Below are 21432 nucleotides of genomic sequence, written 5' to 3'. Positions count from 1 at the left end.
AGGTTGTTATGTTTGCTGAACAACTATAAATGTAATAAAATTCAATATAGCCCTGGGAACTATGTCTAGACACTTATGATGGAGAATAATGTGAGAAAAAAGATATATATGTAAGTGAGACTGGGCCACCTTGCCATAGAGTAAAAAATTGACAGAATCCTGAAAAACAGCTATAATGGAAAAAAACATTATAATCTAAAATCAATGAATTAAAAATAATAAAAAAAACAAACAAATGAATACATACATACATACATACATAAACCTAGAAGGTTTTGCACAGGAAAGGAGACCCTAAACAACAAAAAAAAAGACAACCCATGGAATGGGAGAAAATATTTGCAAATGAAGCAACTGACAAGGGATTCATCTCCAAAATTTATAATCACCTCCAAAAAAATGGGCCGAAGACTTAGACAATTCTCCAAAGGAGACAGACAGATGGTCATAAAGCACAAGAAAAGATGTTTAACATCACTACTTATTAAAAAAAATACAAATAAAGATACAATGAGGTACTCCCTCATACCCACCAGGATGGCCATCATCAAAAAGTCTGCAATAAATAAGTGCTGTAGAGGATGTGGAGAAATGGGGACCCTCTTAACAGTGTTGGTGGGAATGAAAATTGATACAGCCACTGTGGAAAACACTATGATCATGTCTCAAAAAAACTAAAAACAGAATTATCATATGATCCAGAAATCCCACTCCTGGGCATCTATCCAGAGAAATCCATGACTTGAAAAGACCTAGGCACCCAAGTGTCCACTGAAGCACTTTACAATAGCCAAGATCTGGAAGCAACCTAAATGTCCATCAACAGAAGAATGGATAAAGAGGTGGTACATAAACACCATGGGATATTAGCCATTAAAACGAAAGAACTAATGGCACTTGCAGCAACATGGATGGATATAGACAGTATCATGCTAAGTGAAGTTAGTAAGACAGTGAGACACCAATATCATATGCTATCACTTATATGTGGGATCTAAAAAAATATGGATACAACTTCTGTGTAGAACAGAAAATGACTTTGAAAAACTTTCCGTTACCAGGTGGGATTCACCCCAGGTTCACAAGGATGGTTCAACACACTCAAATCAAACAATGCCATGCACCACATTAACAAAAAAGTCAGAAACCACATGATCATCTCAAAAGATGCAGAAAAAGCATTTGACAAAGTCCAACATATATTCATGATCAAAACTCTTAATAAAGTGGGTCTAAGGGGGAACAATCCTTAACATAAATAAAGCCATTTATGACAAACCCGCAGAAAATATAATACTCAATGGAGAAAAGCTGAAAGCCTTCCCATGAAAATATGGAGCAAGACACAGATGCCCACTCTCAGCACCAATGTTATTCAACATATTACTAGAAGTTCTATCCACAGCAAACACACAAACAAAAGAAATAAAAGCCATCCAAATAGGAAGAGTAGTGGCTAAAACTGTCAGTGTAAAATGATCACAGTAAACCTAGTTAATATCCATTACCACAAAGAGTTACACATTTTCTTTCTGTGATAAGAACTTTTTTTTTCCTTTTGGCTGTGCCTGTGACATGCAGAAGTTTCTGAGCCAGGTATTGAACCTGCGCCACAGCAGTGACCTGAGCCACAGCAATGATACCACTGGATCCTTAACCCACTCTCCACTAGGGCATCCAAGGACTCTTAAGATCCATTCTCTCAGCTACTCTCCAACACACAACGTGGTATTAACTGCAGTCACCATGCTGTACATTACCGTCCATGATTTATTTTATTTTATTTTATTTTATTTTATTTTATTTTATTTTATTTTACTATTATTATTTATTACTCATCTGTAATTGCACAATGACCATAATAATCCAATTTCACAGGATTTCCATCAAAAGCCCAAGCATTCCCCCCACCCCCCAAACTGTCTCCTCCGGAGACCATTATTTTCTGTCTTTTATTTATCAATCTGCTAAAAGGGAAGCTGAAGCAGGCTGAGTGACCTTTTAAATGTATGGAACCCCAAATGCTACAAAACGAGATTCCACAGGCTCCAAAGGCTGCCACAGATTCACCCTTCTTTGTGACTATGATGGAATTGTCCACCTATCAGTGTGAGCAGGGAAGATGTTAGGAATGGCTTATAAAAAGTTACTATTTTGCAAGCCCGTTCAGGTTGAGGCTCTTGAATATCATCCTAGAGGTCACTAACACTTCACTGTATGGAATCCAGGGGCTGAGTCAAAATAGAGGGGTCTATTTTGGGAAGGGAAGCAGGAGGCTGTAGGGTCAGCTGGTGGACATGGTGAGCATATGGCTCCCTGTTGGGTTGATGGCTGGATGTGGAATAAAGAAAACTAGGGTCAGGTCATCTGAGAACCAAGGACCTGAGATGAACTCGCCATTGTTAGAAGCATCCTGAACCTTCAGAAAAGAACAGGGACCATGTCTAAAGGTTTGGGAATATCAGAGCCATATCTCCTCAGAGAAGGACTCCCCAGGCTCTCCAGGCCTCACTCCCCAAGCCTCCCTTAGAGACAAGGCCTCCCCACCTTTGTCCTTGTCAGCTCACTGACCCTAGAGGTCCTGCCTATCCCTGAGGACTTAGGTTTCCACAGAGATATGGTGGTGGAGAATTGCTCATACAGCTTACCAGCCTGACCAACAGTAGTTCCCACCACACTGGGGCAACTGGGCACAGGGACACATGGCTCTAGAGACTTGAACCATCTGGACCCCATGTGCACGGTGTCCTTGCCTACCAGCTGTGCCACAGAAGAGCCAGGAATACCTGTGCTTGCCCAACTGATTCTCAGGGGGTTTTCCTGGGAGAACACTTGCCCACCTTACCTCTTATCCATGAATCCCCACGACTTCCTGACTGCTGCTTGTCGGCCAACCACACACCTGAGAAGCTTCTGTGCTAGAGAGTGATCTGCAATCAGCCTCACCCTTCTAGGGCCCCAGATTCTAGGACCATACAAATGCTGAAGGTGTGTCCCTGCCTAAGGTACAGATACCCTAAATCCATCCACATGATTTCCACTGGAATTCACCAGCATTTGGAGGGAGGAATTCTTGACCCTAAAGATTGAATCAACCTGAGAGGAGCAATGCTGTGATTCAGAATGAAGGGCCAAGGCACACATAAAATGGCACACCGCCCAGGATGCCCCACTCACAATTCAAATATAATGTGATATACACACACACCAATGATGCCTGAATATTCTGGCTTGGCACATAATTAAGTCACAACACACAGATGAGTGATATGCTCTAAATGCATTTTTGAAGCTCTTCAAGAAACTCAGGTGACATTTCAGATGTGATATCTGCATGGTATGAATATTCCAAACATGAGCAAACTCAAATTACAAAGCTGAGGTAACCGAACACAGAGCCGATTATCCCAAGCTAGTCTGAACCAGTTCCAGTGCCCTTTCATATATGCATGTGCACACAATCCACTTACACTCTGAGGAGGACCCTCAACACCCACCAGGGGATGTAAGCAAAGGACATCACACATACGTATGTGTGTGTGTGTGTGTGTGTGTCTTCTGAGCACACATGTACCTTTTAATCCTCAGTGTGAATCACCATACAAACTGACCGCCTAAGTTTACATATCTCAATAGACACAAATTCTAAAGTTTTACAGACAAATTCCTACTCACCTGGAATTTTCCACTGCCTCTCCTACTGAGACAGGTTGGGACCTGGCACCCTTGGCTGCGGTGGCTGCAGTGGCTGCAGGGAATGCACCTGGACAAACATCTCCTGGGGAACAAAATACAGCAAAAGTATAAACAATGAGAAAGAACTCTGCTTGCACATTGCGGACAAATCATGAGAAAAATACAACTGCCACTTCTGAAGAACAGAGAGCAAAAGCAGAGGACTATGCATGCCCCCTACATGCACCACACTAAAGGGGTGGGGTGGGCAAGCCCCCTCAGCCACCCCCTGGCCCAATCCCTGGACATGCCCCTCTCCTCACCCCATAGAAGGAACTAGCTCACCGCTACTCAGTGAGAAGGTGAACGAGGGAACCTGGTGATTGCTTCAGTGCCTCTATGCTGAAGCAGGTGTCCTGAATAAAGCCTTCACTGAGTTTCTCCTCCAGCATCTTATCAACTGCTCTTGATTAAGGAAGGCCAAGAACTCTAGCTGGTAACACTCCAACTCTATACACATCCAAAACATGGGCCTGAATAAAACAGGTGCAACCTACCTACCAACCAGTTGTCCATGTGGAATACCTACATGTACAGGCTCACGAAAACCAGCAAGTCCTCAGTTGTCTCATGCATAGCCCGTATGCCATGCCATAGCCCTAAAACACAGCCAATCCAGGACTCCTGAACACACACACAGCCTACACCGTTTCTTGGTTTCCAAACACACAGACTTCTCACACCTCTCAGAATACATACCACATAAGCTCCAGGAACTCAAATACACACACAGCCACAAGTAGCCTACACTGACTAAGATACATATACAAATGTCAAACACCTATGGACACACACATCCAGATATTCCCAACCCTTGGACATACAGATGCCCCAAACACCAGGCGTGATGCCACCTCTTCAAAATACAACCACCCTCCTCCTCCCCCAACATAGACACCAAAGGGCACTCTAAGTGTATGTGTGTCAAATGTATGTATGTTTTTGCCCTCCCCTGGATAGACACAGACAGACCATCTCTTAGTACCTATTAACAAACACATTAGCAACAAACACATAACACCTTAGCATTCTCCAAAGGAACATACTTTGCACACTCCTAACAACTCCAAGCCATGCGAACAAGACTTGGGCAGTCATGCACCTGGTGATAGACCTACAAACATGGATATGCAAGTAAGACCCATGGACATATCTCCAGAAAACCACATATGAAATGATTTCCATCTATCAAATGATAAGAGGAGCCAGCTCACACACCTGCATCTACTAACACATAACCATAGCCCATATTTCTCCTACACATCAATGCCAGTCTCCAACTCCCCTGAATAAACACAGAACCTCATCTCTCCATTAGAAACACACATACGAACTCCTGGAAGAGCACATAGGCAAAGCATTCTCTGACATCAACCTCATGAATATGTTCACAGGTCCTTCTCCCAAGGCAACATAAAGAAGAGCAAAAATAAACCAATGGGACCTAGTCAAACTCACAAGCTTTTGCACAGCAAAGGAAACCAGCAAGAAAACACAAAGACAACTTTCACAATGGGAGAAAATAGTTTCAAACAATGCCATGGACAAGGGCTTCATCTCTAGGATATACAAGCAACATATGCAACTCAACAGCAGAAAAGCCAACCACCCAATGGACAAATGGGCAAAAGACCTGAAGAGACATTGCACCAAGGAACATACACAGATGGCTAACAAGCACCTGAAGCAATGCTCAACATCCCTGATTATTAGAGAAGTGCAAACCAAAACGACCATGAGATACCACCTCACACCAGTCACAATGGCCATCATTCATAAGTCCACAAACCACAAGTGCTGGAGGGGGTGTGGAGAAAAGGGAACCATCCTGCCCTGTTGGTGGGAATGTAAGCTGGTACAGCCACTATGGAGAACCACATGGAGGTACCTTAGACACCTATACCTAGAACTACCCTATAACCCCGCAATCCCACTCTTGAGCATACATCCGGACAAAACTTTCCTTGAAAAAGACACATGCACCTGCATGGGCATTACAGCTCTATTCACAATAGCCAAGACATAGGAACCAACCCAAATGTCCATCAACAGATGATTGGATTGGGAAGATGTGGTATACATACACAATGGAATCCTACTCAACCATAAAAAAGGACATGAGGCCATTTGTGTCACCATGAATGGAACTAGAGACGCTCATCCTCAGGGAAATAAGTCAGAAAGAGAAAAACAAAGACCATAGGACATCACTTATAACTAGAATCTAATATAAAGCACAAATGAACATTTCCACAGAAGAGAAAATAATAGACTTGGAGAATGGACTTGTGGCTGCCCAGGGAGAGAGGGAGGGAGTGGGAGGGATTGGGAGCTTGGGGTTAACAGGTGCAAACTATTGATCTTGGAATGGATGTACAATGAGATCCTGCTGTGTGGCATTAAGAATTCTGTCTAGATACTTACATTGCCACACAACAATGTGATGAAAACCTGTGCGTACATGTATGCGTAACTTGGTCACCATGCTGTACAGCGGGAAAAAAAAATAAATGAATAAATAAATAATAAATAACAAAGAAACACACATGTGCACTTCCCCAAATATTTAGGCCTAAAATCTCCCTACTGAAAAATACAAGTGCATAGCCCCAGCAAATATTCTACCAAATGACCATGCCCCTTGAATACACACACAAACTCATACACACAACTCCTCTCCACAAGCCCCAAATATACCCACAATTACCCAGGACATTACAAATATGGCAACGTATAACACCTATGCATTTAGTTCCAAATACACATATAATACATGCTCTGCATATACATAAAATCACACTCCCCCCCCACCCAGCCTTCATGCAAATACAGAAGCACAGAAACACAGGACAGCCACCTATGGAATATTCACCAGTCTCATAAAAGTTTCAGACTTGCCCTAAACACATCAAAAGACACACACACAGCTCCTGAAAAACTGCTACACAGAAAAGCCAAGAAGCATACAACATGCTACAAATACACAAATAATCATCCTAAAGATAAGGATAGATTCGGATACTTAAAATACATGAAAAGTCCCACTGGGGGTGAAAGACAAGGTTTATGAGTTTGGGGAACTGGTGTAAGCTGAGGAGCACTCAAGGAATGGAACCCAGCTATGATCTACACTAACTTGAAGGAAGACCAGGGGCCTGTATGAGTCAGACATGCTGAAGCCACAAACCCCCATACTTAAAACATAGGACAACAGATAGGAAGAGTAAATCCTGTTGCATGAAGTCATGGAGTTAGTAGTCCTTGAAAAGCAGCATTTTTTCACATACCCAAGACAGAAATATAGATGACAGGGGACAAAACTAGGTAAATGGGGACATTAGCTGGAAACCTGAGATGAATTGCCATATTGTACATGTTACCACACTCCTGGTAATACACACAGGACTTCAATAGCATTGTTGACTGACCTGGTTAAGCCATGTAGGGGCAAAGTGAGGGACAAAAGATGTAAGCCTTGACATCTGCCCCCAAATGAGGAAGAAGGCAGACTTCTCCCTTCTCCTCTTTTCCTTGGATTATAAAAATGGAGCTCTCGTGGTTCTTGGGGCTGCTCTGCTCCCTTGCCAGCCTACTTCTCTCTCTCTCACAAGTGTCTTATGCTAAAAAAGCTCGCTCATTGCCTACTGCTTTGTCTCAAGCTGAATTCATTCTGCAATGAGTCAGAAAAGCCTGAGCTTCATGAGTCCTGACACTGGGAGAGAGGTTTTTCCTTAAAAGACAGTGGTTTTGAGGAGTTGGAGTCATTCTTTTGTGGCACAGAAGGTTAAGGATCCAACTTTGTCACTGCAGCCATCCAGATCGCTGCTGTGGCATTCAGTCTTGGGCCTGGGAACCTCCACATGTGGCAGATAATATCAAAAAAAGGAGAAAAAATAATCATTGTGTTCCAGTCCACTCCTAACCTGGGATCCTGGGTTCAAGTGCCAAACTACCGTGCAGGTTGATTCAAGTCCCACTCTCAATTTTGGCTGGGTTGAAGTCCCAGCCACGGAGTTTCACTACATTCCCCACATATACAACATAAATGGATTGTACACCCAAACAAACAGACCTCCCTAATGACCAAACATGGCCCTTATGCATAGGCAGATAATCCAAGTCCACCTTTAGACACACAATCCCAAAACTCATGGGTGAAAACACCATGTGCCAAATATTCCCCTGAACACCAACTTACAAACACCTAAACACCAACTCCTTGAGTGTGCCTCTGTTACATCTCAAAACCCTTCAAATATAACACTCACCCTTAAAAACGTTCACCAAAACACAGGCATGAACTCCCCTTATACACACATATCCATAGACCTAACCAACCCAGATATCTGACCACCCACCAGACTCCCAACAACCTATCAAATATGTATGAACCCCATCTAGGCTTGTGCATCATTCATGATTTACATCAGACTACAAAGAAATGGTGAGCACTACATTCAGGAAAGTTGTCCCCACCATGGACCCAAGCATGCCTTTTGAATATGAGCATTGACAGTAATTTTTATGTTCTGAAGGAGACAGCAATGAAACTAAGATCATGTACCTTGGCTCTTCACTGATTTTCCAGTGACCTGCGCTACTTCCTGGGAAGTGCATGAGGGTTTTCCAGTTGGAAATGTTTCTGTCTAGCTTTCCTACTCTTGAGAACTGCATGCTGGAATGGCACACATTTGAATGGCCCACAAACTTTATGCACCTGCCTCTGGAGGCCCTGCAATCACTCAAGTCTTCATGCAGCCCGACCCACAGTGCTGCCAATAAACTGTGGTGGAAACACTGCTCCGGACCTTAACTCCATGCTGGCATGAACCCACACAGAGGAGGGCCCAGATATCCCACAGAGTGAAAAATAGTGCTGAGGGCTCACACCCAACACGTGAAAAGTCCCCATATGCCTTACCAGGGCCTTCACAGAATTAAGCAGAAAGGCCGCCATGACTGGCCCCACCCCCAGGCGGGCCACCCGTTGGGAAACCACCCTCTGCCCTCATGAATGCACTACTGGCTTCCCAAGCAGACCCGCCTCAACAGATGCTAGGAGCGGTTGGTGGAGGGTAGTCCCTGCACCTGACAGCCCTAGCCACTAGTGGACATGTGCATGCTTGCTGGCGTGGGATGTGTGAATACCTAGCCCAAGTATTCTTGCAAGAGAGGAATATAATGGAGAATTGGCATCCTCTGGGGAGTTTTTTGATATGTCTTCTCATTGAGAACTTTCTGACCTTCTCCTCTTCAACCTCTCTCTTGTGAGATGATCTCCCACATTCAAATTGCAAACTTGAAAACTGTCCATTTAGATATGATCCCCATGAAAGAGTTCGGAGAGCTCCAGCCTAAGCACGGTATCCTCAATTTGGGCCAAGGGTATTCATGCCCTTTGGGCTGCAGTTCCTTAGTTTTGCTTACTGTTTTTTCTAGAAATATGAGGTCCTTTTACCTAGCAAGCCTTAGGGTTCCATTAAAAAGAATTTCTAGCAATGAATTGTAGACATGGAAAACACTCTGAGAGAAATTTCTCCTGTTTCCATGCCTAGAGCTTTTCCAAATGCATTTGTTCTACTCAAATGTTTTGCTCTCAGTGTAGTTAGTTAATGCATGGAAGTTTTTCAATAAAGGTTGATTCATAGGTGTTTCCTTTGTAAGGTTTTGGTTATCCGTGTGAAGTAAACTTGACAATCTTGGCCAATTATACCACAGCAGGTACTTTGGGAACAATTGTACTCTCCCTCCCTACTTCTTTGACTACATCACAGAATTTCCGTTGGCAATCAACCAACAAATAAATAGGAGCAGATTCAACTTACTGACCTGACATTGTCATACTTTGCAAAGAAATGTGAACCATCAGGACTGTTCTCCGGTTAGCTGCAACGTTGGAGCATTTCTTCATCAACAGGATACCTCTCATGAGCCCTTACATCTAACAACACCAAGAGCTCCCAAGGGCACAGACTTGAAACCTCCACAAGACACAAACCTGGAATCTCTCAGTGCCTTTAAATTTCCATCAGCAAGTGGGAGATTACCTGTCTTCTGATGCTTGTGATCCATTTCCAGAGATGTTTCTCCTCAGCTCTCAGTGCCTGCCCTGAAGCTCTCTGCAGGAATAATCAGATAAGGGTCCAAAAGACATTGAGACACCCACATCCATGACTGGTTTTCCCTAATTACATTTCAGCTAATTTGATTATCTCTGCCTCTAGGATGTAGGGTTTGGAGGTAGTAAACAAAAATTGATTGCAGATTGGGAATGTCACTTTTCCACAATGTGATTTTCTATCAGGGTCCCTGAGAAGATGCATTCAAATACTATATCAGAGCTATGAGTGAGGATCTTATAAATAATTGGTTGAATGCCTGAACAAGGGGAGGAGACAACAAGGAGCCTGCCCTTCTTGAGAGCCTGGGTACAATGCTTGCCTCACCAATCCTCTTATATGAAGTTATTGGTTGAAAAACATTTAAAATTTTCATTATAAGAGCTCAAATACAGAGAAATATTTCCAAATTGTTTATTTTTTCAATCCCTCATCAAGAGCTACTTGATAGAAAGCTCACCATGATATTGCTTGAAATCCTCTCACCTCAGCTTCTCACTCTCTTTTGAGTCCATTTTTCTTTGCAAGGGGTAAGAAGCTTCTGAAGCATCTTCCCAAGTCTTTTTCTCACTGTGGGACACTCCTTATAAACCTCTCTTGCCTTCCCCGACACCCTAACATCAGTAGGAATTGTAGTGGTGCTACAGCAGAGAATGAATTTCACCTCCCAAGAGATTTGGTTGCAGTCCTATTAGGTTTCCACCCCTTATCTCCCTTGGCAAGTTTCCTAATTGTCCTCTCTTCTCACCACACAAAACATGACTACTCATTCATATCATTAGGAGAGTGTAAGGTGACATTAATTCTCAACATGAAAATAAGAGTCAGAAAACTGTTTCTCATTTGTGTCTCTGTTTTGTTTTCTAAGGGATGCAGATGGGACCATAGGTAATGATGAGCCTAGATTCTAAAGTGGAAGGTTATGGGATGCAGACAGGAAATTCACAAGCTTATAAGCAGGGCTTGCAGGCCAGGTCTTAGATGGGATTGGCTTTGTCCAAAAGGAGAGTGGACATTGGTGCATAAAATACTGGCACTCTCTCAAGGTGCACATGCATTTCACGGGTAGTTGATTTTTTAAATCCTAGAAATACAAGGAGTTTCCAATGTCGCTCAGCAGAAACGAACCTGGCAAGTATCCACGAGGATGTGGGTTTGATCCCTGGCCTCCATCAGTGAAAGAAGGATCTGGTGTTGCCTTGAGCTATGTTGTAGGTCACAGACACAGCTTGCATCCCATATTGCTGTGGGTGTCCATAGGCCTGCAGCCGTAGGTCCGATTTGACTCCTATTCTGGAACTCACATATGTTGCAGGTCTGGCCCTAAAAAGGAAAATAAATAAAAGACCAAAAAAAAAAAAACCAGATCTCTGGGATATTTAGTACATTAACTTGTCTTCTTGTCCCTTATTTCTGTCCTTAACCCCACGAAGCACAAACACTCAATCCTATATCCTGCCTCTTCCATTGACATTTCATCCTGCAGATTTGGGGTCCCTTTGCCATTTTATTTTGGGTTGGACCAAAATGCACACTTCAGTTTCTAGTCCAAGTTCTCATCCTCTCTAGAACTGCTCACTACTAAGCGCCTAATATGTTACCCTTTTTGGCTAGTTTTGCCAGATAAATGCTGATGCTGAGGGAAAGGTAAATTTCAGATAAATAGGGAAAGAACTTTCAGTAAAGATATGTCCAAAATGTTGCATAGGACAGAGTTAAGGCTAAAGGCAGGCACTGTGTATAGGAAATGAAAAATTTAAATGGAGCTGGATATTTACTTTTGATATTGCCTGGATTTGCACACTCTGTTCTTTCAGTTCCTTGAATTTCAAGAGAATGTAGAAACTCCCATAATAAAGGTTAGTCCAGTAACAGAGGAGCCACAATGGCAGTATGAAGGTGACAAAAATAATACTCAGATATACGGAGACAAGATTTAATTTTCTATTTTTCCTTTTTACTTTTTTCCAAGATGAACTCTTACCTTATAATTGTTAAGTTTTCCATTGCAGTTGATTTACAATGCTTTGTCTATTTCAACTGTACAGCAAAAGGACCCTGTCATACAGACACACACACACGTATATATACATATATATTATACATATATAATTGCTTTCTCACATTATCCTCCAACATTTTACATCCCTGTGCACATTTTAATTTTCAGAGACAAAGAAATAATTTTTGAAAAGGCAAATGGATTGCATTCAATGTTCCTTGCCCAAAAGATCTCTGAAAAGATGTGAATGAAACAAGTATCTCTGATTACCAGTGGGAACGAGGACTGAGTGGACAGGGGAAAGAGGGGGGAGGAGGACTCAACACTGCAAATTCTATCTCACACAAGTGGATTGTGATCCCTGAGAAGGGAGGATTTGTTGAAAATATTACATTCGATCATTAAAAAGGTAAAACATACAATACTTACCAGCAATGTCATAATATGGGAAACACGTCAGACTGATCTCTGGTCTTGGACACGTGGGCTGTGCAGCGGCTTTTTGGATAGACTGGGCCTTTCCAGCACAAAGGAACATGAGGAAGGTGGGTGCTGCTGGATGCTGGTTGGCACACAAGACGGCTTCCTTAGGAAAGACGGACACACACAAATCACAAATGGTGGGTCTGCTGAGAGAAGCCAAACCATAAACATTGGGTTCCAGGTGGCCATGAAAACCCAAGTGGTTATCAGATGATAAAAGGTGAATTTTGTTCAGAAAGTCTGGCCTCTGGGGAAGGAAGCCAAGAGCCAGGACGGAAGCTGAGGGGGTTGAAGGACAACAAACAAGTTGATGAATAACGAAGGGAAAGGGAACATCAAGACAAACCTTGGTGCTGTGACTCTGAAAACCAACACATACATTGCCTGACGAGGCACTCAACAATTGTCTGGCCCCTGCATAAAGTGGAAGAAATGTCTGGTTCTTGCCTCCCTGCAGAGGCCAGCATGGAATGGCACCCCACCCCCACCCAGGCTCACCTGCCCTCGGCCCCTCCCCCACTGCAGAATGACTGCAGGCCCGCATTCTACTGTTGAGATTCAAACTTGGGCTCCTTTACTTGCGTCCTGAGCATCTGTTGGGGCAGGTCCCTCGCTGGGTCCTGCTCTTGACTGTCCACGTTGAGGCCACCAGCCCGTGGTGGTCCAGGCCCATGCCTGTGGGAATGGCTTCAGAAGGCGGTAAGCCTCTAGACAGGGGCTGTTTTCCAAGAGAAAGGGCCTCCCTCAAATCCCTGGGTTTCCGTTGGGACCCTTCACTGTGGACATGGAGTTGGACGGAAGGAGAGGAAGGCGACAGCACTGCACCCCAGGGACATCTCAGCTGGGGAGCCTGTAGAAACCTGAGGCTGCCCTGGGGAGGACAGCTGCTTGGAGGTGGTTCAAGAGGCCTTGCTCTGGTTGGGGAGGCAGGATGGCAGCAGGCAGGTTGGCGGTTTCTAGAAGGAAGACAAGCCACTTGGGACGTGTATGTAGCCAGTTTCCTCTTGCTATTCAATTTTATAACAAAACTTACTAATTTCAACCAATAGAGGTGAGTCGTTTGAAACAGGTAAAGATTAAATTTTAGAAAATTTGTAAGAAATGACATCTTGTGGAGTTCCCACGGGGGTGCAGCAGGTTAAGCATGTGGCATTTCCACAGTTCCAGCTTAGGTGGGATTCAGTCCCTAGCCTGTTTCTCTATGCTGCAGGTACAGCCAAAAAAAACCCAGAAAACCTGACATTTCACTGTACTCCTGCCTGCAGAATCTAGGCAGAGAGGTTGTTTTCACAACTAGACAATTAATTGTTATCCCTAAGGCATTCATTCCTTAACAGTTCTAATCTTTTATATGTATTAATCTCTCTTTAAGAAACATAAGAATCTTGCCAATACCTACGGTTTTATCAATGAACCCATTTTATCAACTGTCAGTGCCATGGCTATACATGTACGAAATCTAAAATATATATGTGTGTATTGCATATCCCGAGTTTGCTATTTTTCTGCCTTTTGCTTCTTAGGGCCACACCTGCAGCATAGGGGAGTTCCCAGGCTATGGGTCTAATCAGAGCTGTGGCTGCTGGTCACAGCCACAGCCACAGTCACAGCAATGAGGTATCCAAGCCATGTCTATGACCTATACCAGAGCTCACGGCAATGCCGGATCTCTGACCCATTTAGTGAGGCCAGGGATCAACCCTGCATCCTCGTGGATACCAGTCAGATTTGTTTCCACTGTGCCACAACAGGAACTCCTTGGGTTTGCTATTTTTCATATCACACTCTCCCTCCCTCAATCATTCCAATGGTGCTGTGGGGTGATCAGTCTTGACACAGACACCTTTCCTGGGTTCCCCTCACAGAGCCCTGTTCTGGACCCCATACCCACTTCAGCCACCCCTCTCTCCACACTCCTTTCTGCAGTGAGCTGCTCTAGGCCCCACCGGACAGCTGCTAACATACTCTACATGGATGAAACATCGCAGTAGGTTATGTGACAGCAGGTTATCTGGTAGAGCTGCATGAACCAGAGGGACTCAACTCTTGGCCACGCTCAGGCTGCACACACCCCAAACACTTTGCTTCCTGATAGCAGTGACTTTCAAACAAGATTCTTACTCAAGTCCCAGAGAATAATGCAGACATGGGTGCTAGCTGCATGTACATTTCATAAGAAAGGACTTATGATCTTAGACTAAATCTAATCACACATTATAAAATTCATCAACCAATAAATGAATCATCTGGGGGACATCTACAGTACAAATACTTTCATGTCAGTCCTTCAGAGGTTTCTTAAAAGAGTTTTGGAATTTATTTGACCAGGGGGAGGGGTTGGTCAGGGGATTTAGAAAGACCCCATCACACATTCCCCATCGGACAACAATGTCCTGGAAGGCAGCAACAATGGCTTCCTGCCACCAGCACAAGAGCAACAAGACTAGGGTCAACTCTTCACCCCCTGAAAACATGCCCAGTAACTGGTAGAGAGTATTTATGCTCCAAAAATATGAGACTTCCTCCCCCAGTACGAGGATACTCCAATAATCACTCACAGAGCCCCATCCTCTCAGTTTACAATGAAGAAACAATGGCTGGAAGAAGTGGAGTCATTGGACCAAGGTCACCCAGTAGCTTGGAGTCCAAGTAAATATATTTATTTAGCAAACAAGGGTCTGGAAACCAGTGCAGTAAAGTCCTCATCATCAGAGTGATTTTATTATTCCTCAGCCAGCCAGCCATATATTTGTTCTATTAAACTTTCACCACACAGCCTTGGCTTTAATATTGTCACATGCATTCCTCTTCTCTCCCCAGAAGAGTGATGCTCTTTGAGGCACAAGATTCCCTCCAAATTCCATGTTAACAGTCCAGGAGAGCCTGGCTCTGCTGGGTGAGGAAGGACCACCACCTGACTCAGTGCTGCTGGTGGCAGCAAGCCAGCTGAGCAATGCCTCAGGTCCTGAGTGGACTCACTGGGAAGGCTGGTGTTGGCACTCATCAGGGGCTGTCGCAGCAGCTGCATGTCTGTCATATCCACATTAGGTGTCCAGGGCTGAATGAGGGGCCAGAGTGTAGGAGGAGGCTGAGTGTTGGCTGTACTCTTAAGACCTAGGAGAGGTACAGGACAACACCCACACCCTCACTTCAACACTGGGAGAAAGCCTGAGACCAAAGTGAACCATGAAGGTCAAGGGTGGATGCTGCAGGAATAAGGGGATAAAGCTCTGTCTTCCTCATTGAGCACCCTTGCTGGGTAGATCTCTCCTCTGGGACTGTGACCCTCTCTCTGTAAACCAAACTGTCACCAGTCTGAGGTCTTATGTGAAGATGGATCTTCCACATATCAAATTAGGTTCTAGGCTTAACAAGAGTCTTCTTGGCACATACTTAGTGGGATGACATTGGTGATGGGGGCCAAAACCCTGCTGTAAGCCATGGTGCTCCATGGCCTGCAGGGTCCTTCGGTGGGGGAGAACTGTGGTCCAGTGACTGCAGGGGCCTACTTGCCATGGGCAGAAACCCAGGATGTCAGTCATCACATATGTGTTTCATCAGAGGGGTCACGTGCTTCATGGTAGGCGAATCAGGAAGGAGCATGTGCCAGGAGCTAGGATGCAAGGGCAAGGCTGTCTGAGAACCTCAGTTACTGACCGCAGCTGCATTTTCCACGGGCCACATGCTGTTGGAACTAGACTTTGGTGCAAGCAAGTTTAGAGGGGTTCTCCATGGTGGGAGCTGTGTTCTCTCCTGATGGCACTCTGCCCATGCCAGCCTTGTGGTGTGAAGACAGAATGAGGATTGGGTGGGCTGTTTCTCAGCTGTGAAACCTGCATAAAAGGAGCTGAAACTCAGATATTCAGGCTTATGGACTGTCAGTGAGACCATGCTCCTTGCCTCTGATCCTTTCCTGCTTCCTCATCCTATTTCTTCACCAGTGAGCCTGAAAAGTAGGCATGGATATAGGAATGGAGGATGGAGGCTCCAGCCCAGCAGCACAGTGGTGCTGACCAGTGAGGCATGGAAGTCCTCGTGTGTTGCCGAGGCTCATCGTCCAGCATAGATGCAGGCAAAGCCCAGTGAAGATTTCAAAGTCAAGAGGAGAGTGTACTCAGAAGGCTGTGCCTGGACATCTCTGACTCTAGAATGAAGCTTGCTCAGAGGCAGAGGGGAAACCAGTCAGTTGGTTAGAGAAAAGCCTTTAGCTCTGCCACTTAAACTAACAGACTTACAAATTACCTGACAGGCTTTGGGACAACACGAGGAAGCCTCAGAAGACTAGGGTCAACTTCCTAGCAAGTTTTGTTCTAACAAGAGGGGAAGGAAGCCCTGTATTTTAGCAAATAGCTGGGAGAGGAGGAACGAGCCAAGTGAAAAGGCAGATGAGGCTGGCAGCCCCGGGCAATCTTCAAAAAATTACTGGGAGAAACCCAGGGGGAGCGAGGAAGCTGTTGATGGGAGGTTCTGTTCCTGGTGGGGGTGGGCGGTTGCTGTTCTGCTGCAGAACTTGGAAAGCTGAGTCAAGCCATGGTGCTTGATTTAGCTTGGCTTGGTCTTTCTCAGGTCGAGCATTTGACAGGCACCTGCAGAGCTCTCTCTGAACCCCAGAGAGCTCAGACTACAAATCATCATTAGCAAAAGGTTCACAGCTTAGGTTAAGAAATGAGAAGGGACTAGGTCCATCTTCAGCAGATGAAGAAACCAGGAGGCACTCTTTTCTGCACAGAAGCCAAAGACAGCAGCCTTAAAATGTCTTGGGCCAGTTTGAAGAAGTATAGGGAAAAGAGCAATGGTTGTAAGGAAAGCAGGGCCCTTAATTTTGTTTGGAAGTTGCTTATTATAATTGCGGATTCCATCATCATCTGGGGTGTGGGAACCCTTGAGAATAGAAAAGGGGATTTCGGAAGTTTTAACGCACAGCCTATACATGGTGAAGAGACAGGAAATGCCATGAAACCTGAAGGTGCCACCAATGCAAGTTACACACTTGTTAGCTGACAGTGGGGCTTTGGATGCCATTTTTCAGGGCGAAAGGCAGTCTGTCTAAAGGGTAGAAGGTGTCCCTAGAACATAGAAACTCTGTGTCACAACCCATTGACCGGAGACAGCTTTTAATTGACCATGGATGTTTGAGGCTAGAGTCTGGTGAAATTATGCACTTTTAATGGCAACTTGGAGGAGCTTAACCAGGACATGCACTGCTCTTTTCTCTCTTTGACTCCTTGTCCATTGTCCTCCTCTACACACTGCAAGCCATCTGCCATAGTCTGTAACTGGTGACAACCGTGCAGATTTAAACTGCAGGAGAGGCATCAGGCTCTGCAAACTCTGCATTTCCAAAATCGCTGTTTGGACTGTAAGCTGACCAAATAGACACATTTAGGATTTGGGCTCCTGTTTCCCAGCCAGAAATGCAGGCCTGGGAAAAGATGCTTCTCTATCTTGACACAAAGCTTTGTCTTGACAATTCATTGGAGCGTTGAGAAAATGGAACACAGAAGTCTCAGAGTTGGTGCAGCCCAATTTGGAAGCACGGGGAGGCTCCACATCCATTCCGGGGAAAATGAATTATGCTGCAGGTTCCGAAGAAGATCCTGACATTATCAGGAGCCGCTCTCACTAGGGCCCTCTGGTCAGGACCAGCCAGAGGAAGAAAAAGGAGGAGAGAAGAGATGCTCTTCCGGTATCTTAGGTCTTGAGTTGATGATGGGAGGGAGCTGGGTGAGAAATTTTACAAAGTTATAACACATTGTTACGATCCCTCACCTCGTCAGCTCCTGTCTGCTTGACAAGGACAATATCCTTTCAGGAAAATATGAAATAAAATGGAAAGTGGCCTCACGATGAAGTTACCTGAAGCAATGGCCTGATATGTTACAGAGTGTTGGGAGCAACATTAAAAAGGCATTTGTAACTGGCCACCTCCATGGCTCCAAGTGGAAGCTGATGCAGGCCTTCTCAGTCCCAGGGCTTTTGTGAGAGTTGGCCCCTCATGACCACTCTTGGCAAGCCAGGCCTGGGACGCTGGGGACCCCACCAGGGAAAAATTCCTTTTAAAGAGTCACAGCCCCTCTAACATGGACATTCTAGCAAGAGTCACGTCTGGGCAGAGGGTCAGAGGCATTCGCACCTGTGAGAGCACGAAGGAGGAGCCCAGCACCAAAGGGGGCTGGAAGTTGGCGACTGTCACCACAATAATCTAATTATTACTCTGCTCCTGTCCCCTCCTGAATAACTTTTTTATTGAAGTAGAGTTGATTTCCAATGTTGTGTGTCAGGTGTGCAGAAAAGTGATTCCATTATACCCCTGCATGTGTATATCTAGTCTTTTCCAGATTCGTTTCCATTACAGGTTCGTACAAGATGCTGATAGGTTGTCTATTTGATATTTAGTAGTGCTGATAACATCCTCAATCTACCATAACTGGGCCCATCTGAATGACACCCAACACCGCTCCTTCCTGAAGGCTTTCCTCTCAAGCTGGATGCCTGTCAAGATTCCTGTGCTGTGTGACAGCCCTCTCACTGCTGGCCCTGCAGTCAGCCCCTTCTCCACTTCCTCTAGCTGTCCTCTCACCTCATCACCACCCACCCCGCCTTATTCCCACCTCATTACCGACCTCCCACTTCATCACAGCTGTCACCATCCCATCGCCACCCTCCTCCTTCACCCCCATCCTCCCACCTCACCGCAGATCTCCTAACCACCCTCTCTCTCAGCTCAACTCCACCATCCTCCCACCTCATCTCCGTAACCCCACCTCATCGCTGTCCTCCCCACTTCATCACTGGCATCCTTCCACCTCACCACCACCCCCCCATCTCATCACCAACCTCCCACTTCACCACCACCCTCCATCTCATCACCAACCTCCCACCTCATCACCATCCTCCCCATCTCACCACCACCCTCTCATCTCATCTCCGTCTTCCCCATCTCACCACCACCCTCCCATCTCATCGCCAACCTTCCACCTCATCACCATCCTCCCATCTCACCACCACCCTCACATCTCATCTCCGTCTTCCCCACCGCCCCCTCACTCCCTCAGCACCACCACCTGCTCCCCACTGGCTCTTCTGGCGCCCTGGACTCCTCTGCCCCCCCCAGGCCTCCTTCTTCTCCTCAGCAGTTCAACTGTCACCTACAAAGCCCATTAACAATTCCCTGCTCATAAAAGTACAGTCTGGGAAATAAAGCAAAGTCTACCTTTTCTTTTCCTTTGTGCTTGGCCAGGTTTCAGTTGCTTGCAGGGCGCAGTGCAGAGACACCACGCCTGCACTGCAGACCCCAGTTAGGGAAGCAGCTGCGCCAGCCGTTAAAAAACGGTTCCTGAGGAAATAAGAGCAACACCGCGATTCAAGATGGCAGCGGACTGTGAACTAGGCTGTGCCTGGGATTGGGTGTGAGCCGTGTGTCCCCGCCTCCCGCGGCCTGCCGAGGCCCCGCCCCCCGGGCACATTGCCAGCCGAGGCCCCGCCCCCCCGCGCTCGGCCTGCAGAACCCTCGCCCCCCAGTCACATAGCCTGCTGAGGCAAAGCCCCCCGGCAGAGGGCCTGCAGAGGCCCCGAAACCTGGCACATGGCCTGCCGAGGCCCCGCCTCCCCGCGCGCGGCCAGCCGAGGCCACGCCCCCCGGGCACATTGACAGCCGAGGGCCCCCCCCCCGCGCTCGGCCTGCAGTAGCCGCGCCAACCTGGCACAAGGCCGGCCGAGGACCCCCTGTCAGCGCGCGGCCTGCGAGGCCCCGCCCCCCAGGAAACGCCTGCCGAGGTCCCGCCTCCCTGGCACGCGGCCTGCCGAGGCCACATCCCCCCAGGAAAAGGCCTGCCCTGGCCCCGCCTCCCCGCGCGCGGCCTGCCTAGGCCCCGTCCCCCCAGGAAAAGGCCTGCCGAGGCCCCGCCTCCCTGGCTCGGCCTGCAGAAGCCGCGCCCCCCAGTCGTATAGCCTACCGAGGCCCCGCTCCCCCCGCGCGCGGCCTGTCGAAGCACCACCTCCCCGCGCGCGGCCTGCCGAGGCCCCGCCCCCACGGCACAGGGCCTGCCGAGGCTTCTCCTCCCTGGCACGCGGCCTGCCAAGGCCCTGCCTCCCTGGCACATGGCTTGCCGAGGCCCCGCCTCCCCGCGCGGGGCCTGCAGAAACCTTGCCCACCTGGCACTTGGCCTGCTGAGGCCCCGCCCCCCAGGCACACGGCCCGCCGAGACCCCGCCTCCCCGCGCATGGCTTGCCCAGGCCCCGTCCCCCCAGCACAAGGCCTGTCTAGGCCCCACCTCCCCGCGCGGCCCCCAGAAGCCGCGCCCCCCAGTCACATAGCCTGCGGAGGCCCCGCCCCCCCGGCGCAGGGCCTGCCGAAACCCCGCCTCCCCGCCCGCGGCCTGCAGAAGCCTTGCCCACCTGGCACGTGGCCTGCAGAAGGGCCCCCCCCCCCCCCCCCCGCCCTGTCCGCGCAAGTCCCGCAGAAGCCGCGCCCCTCAGTCACACAGCCTGCCGAGGCCCCGCCTCCTCAGCACGCGGCCTGCTGAAGCCCCGCCTTCCCCAGGTCGGCCTGAAGAAGCCACGCCCCCCAGTCACACAGCCTGCCGAGGCCCCGCCCCCCTGGCACCTGGACTGAAGAGGCCCTGCCTCCCCGCAAGGCCTACTGAGGGGGGTCCCCTTCGCACCCTACAGGGCCTGCTAAGGCCCCGTCTTCCTGCCGAGTCTGCCCCCCCCCACCGCCGCCACCCCACGCCGCCTGCAGTGGCTCTGCGCCCCACCGCCGAGCCCCAGCGCGCCTGCCTTGTCACCTCGCCACCACCACCCCCCCCCGCCCCCCGCCCCCCGCCCATGAACTGAGGAGACACTGTGAAGCTCCCAGGCCCGCCTGACTGCAGAGTGTGTGCTTGGAGCTCACAGCCCCGTCTTCGGGTGATGGAGAATGCTTTCCTTTCCTTCGCTGGGCTGGAGCCACGAGGGCAGGTGGCCCCTTGATGCGGCCCAGCTGGAAAGTGTCAGGAACACAACTTCCACCTGGTCTCTATGCCTACTGCTGGAAGCCACCGTGTCCAGCTCCCTTGGCACATCCCCAGCTCTACCTGCAGTGGTTACCCTCTG

At 47.5% G+C, this 21432-nt stretch overlaps 2 long non-coding RNA genes across 5 annotated transcripts in view; both read right to left on the bottom strand.

Moving 5' to 3' along the window:
- LOC146396266 (uncharacterized) overlaps positions 1-12442 on the bottom strand; it is a 128610-nt gene extending 116168 nt beyond the window's left edge. The window contains exons 1-5 of the long non-coding RNA XR_014826601.1: positions 12286-12442; positions 10983-11177; positions 9783-9854; positions 6160-6221; positions 3676-3778 (exon numbers count right to left, since the gene is read on the bottom strand). This is a non-coding gene — a long non-coding RNA (uncharacterized LOC146396266). The remainder of the gene's footprint in view (positions 1-3675; positions 3779-6159; positions 6222-9782; positions 9855-10982; positions 11178-12285) is intronic.
- Positions 12443-14977: 2535 nt separating this feature from the next.
- The window catches only part of LOC146396265 (uncharacterized), a 90386-nt gene continuing 83931 nt past the window's right edge, over positions 14978-21432 (bottom strand). The window contains exons 1-3 of one of the 4 annotated variants that reach the window (XR_014826596.1): positions 20295-20502; positions 19553-19675; positions 14978-18059 (exon numbers count right to left, since the gene is read on the bottom strand). This is a non-coding gene — a long non-coding RNA (uncharacterized LOC146396265). Of the gene's footprint in view, positions 18060-19552; positions 19676-19917; positions 20092-20294; positions 20503-21432 lie in introns of those variants that run through there. The other 3 variants (XR_014826597.1, XR_014826595.1, XR_014826598.1) reach the window with 3 other exon arrangements.

This window comes from Sus scrofa, chromosome 14 (genome assembly GCF_054392235.1).
Source record: "Sus scrofa isolate SSC_HxYL_T2T_F1_AM1 chromosome 14, Sscrofa_HxYL_maternal_Yorkshire_Landrace_v2.0, whole genome shotgun sequence".
Classification (NCBI taxonomy): Eukaryota; Metazoa; Chordata; class Mammalia; order Artiodactyla; family Suidae; genus Sus; species Sus scrofa.
Note: the sequence above shows the minus strand (reverse complement) of the source record. Positions and strands in the feature narration are given on the sequence as shown.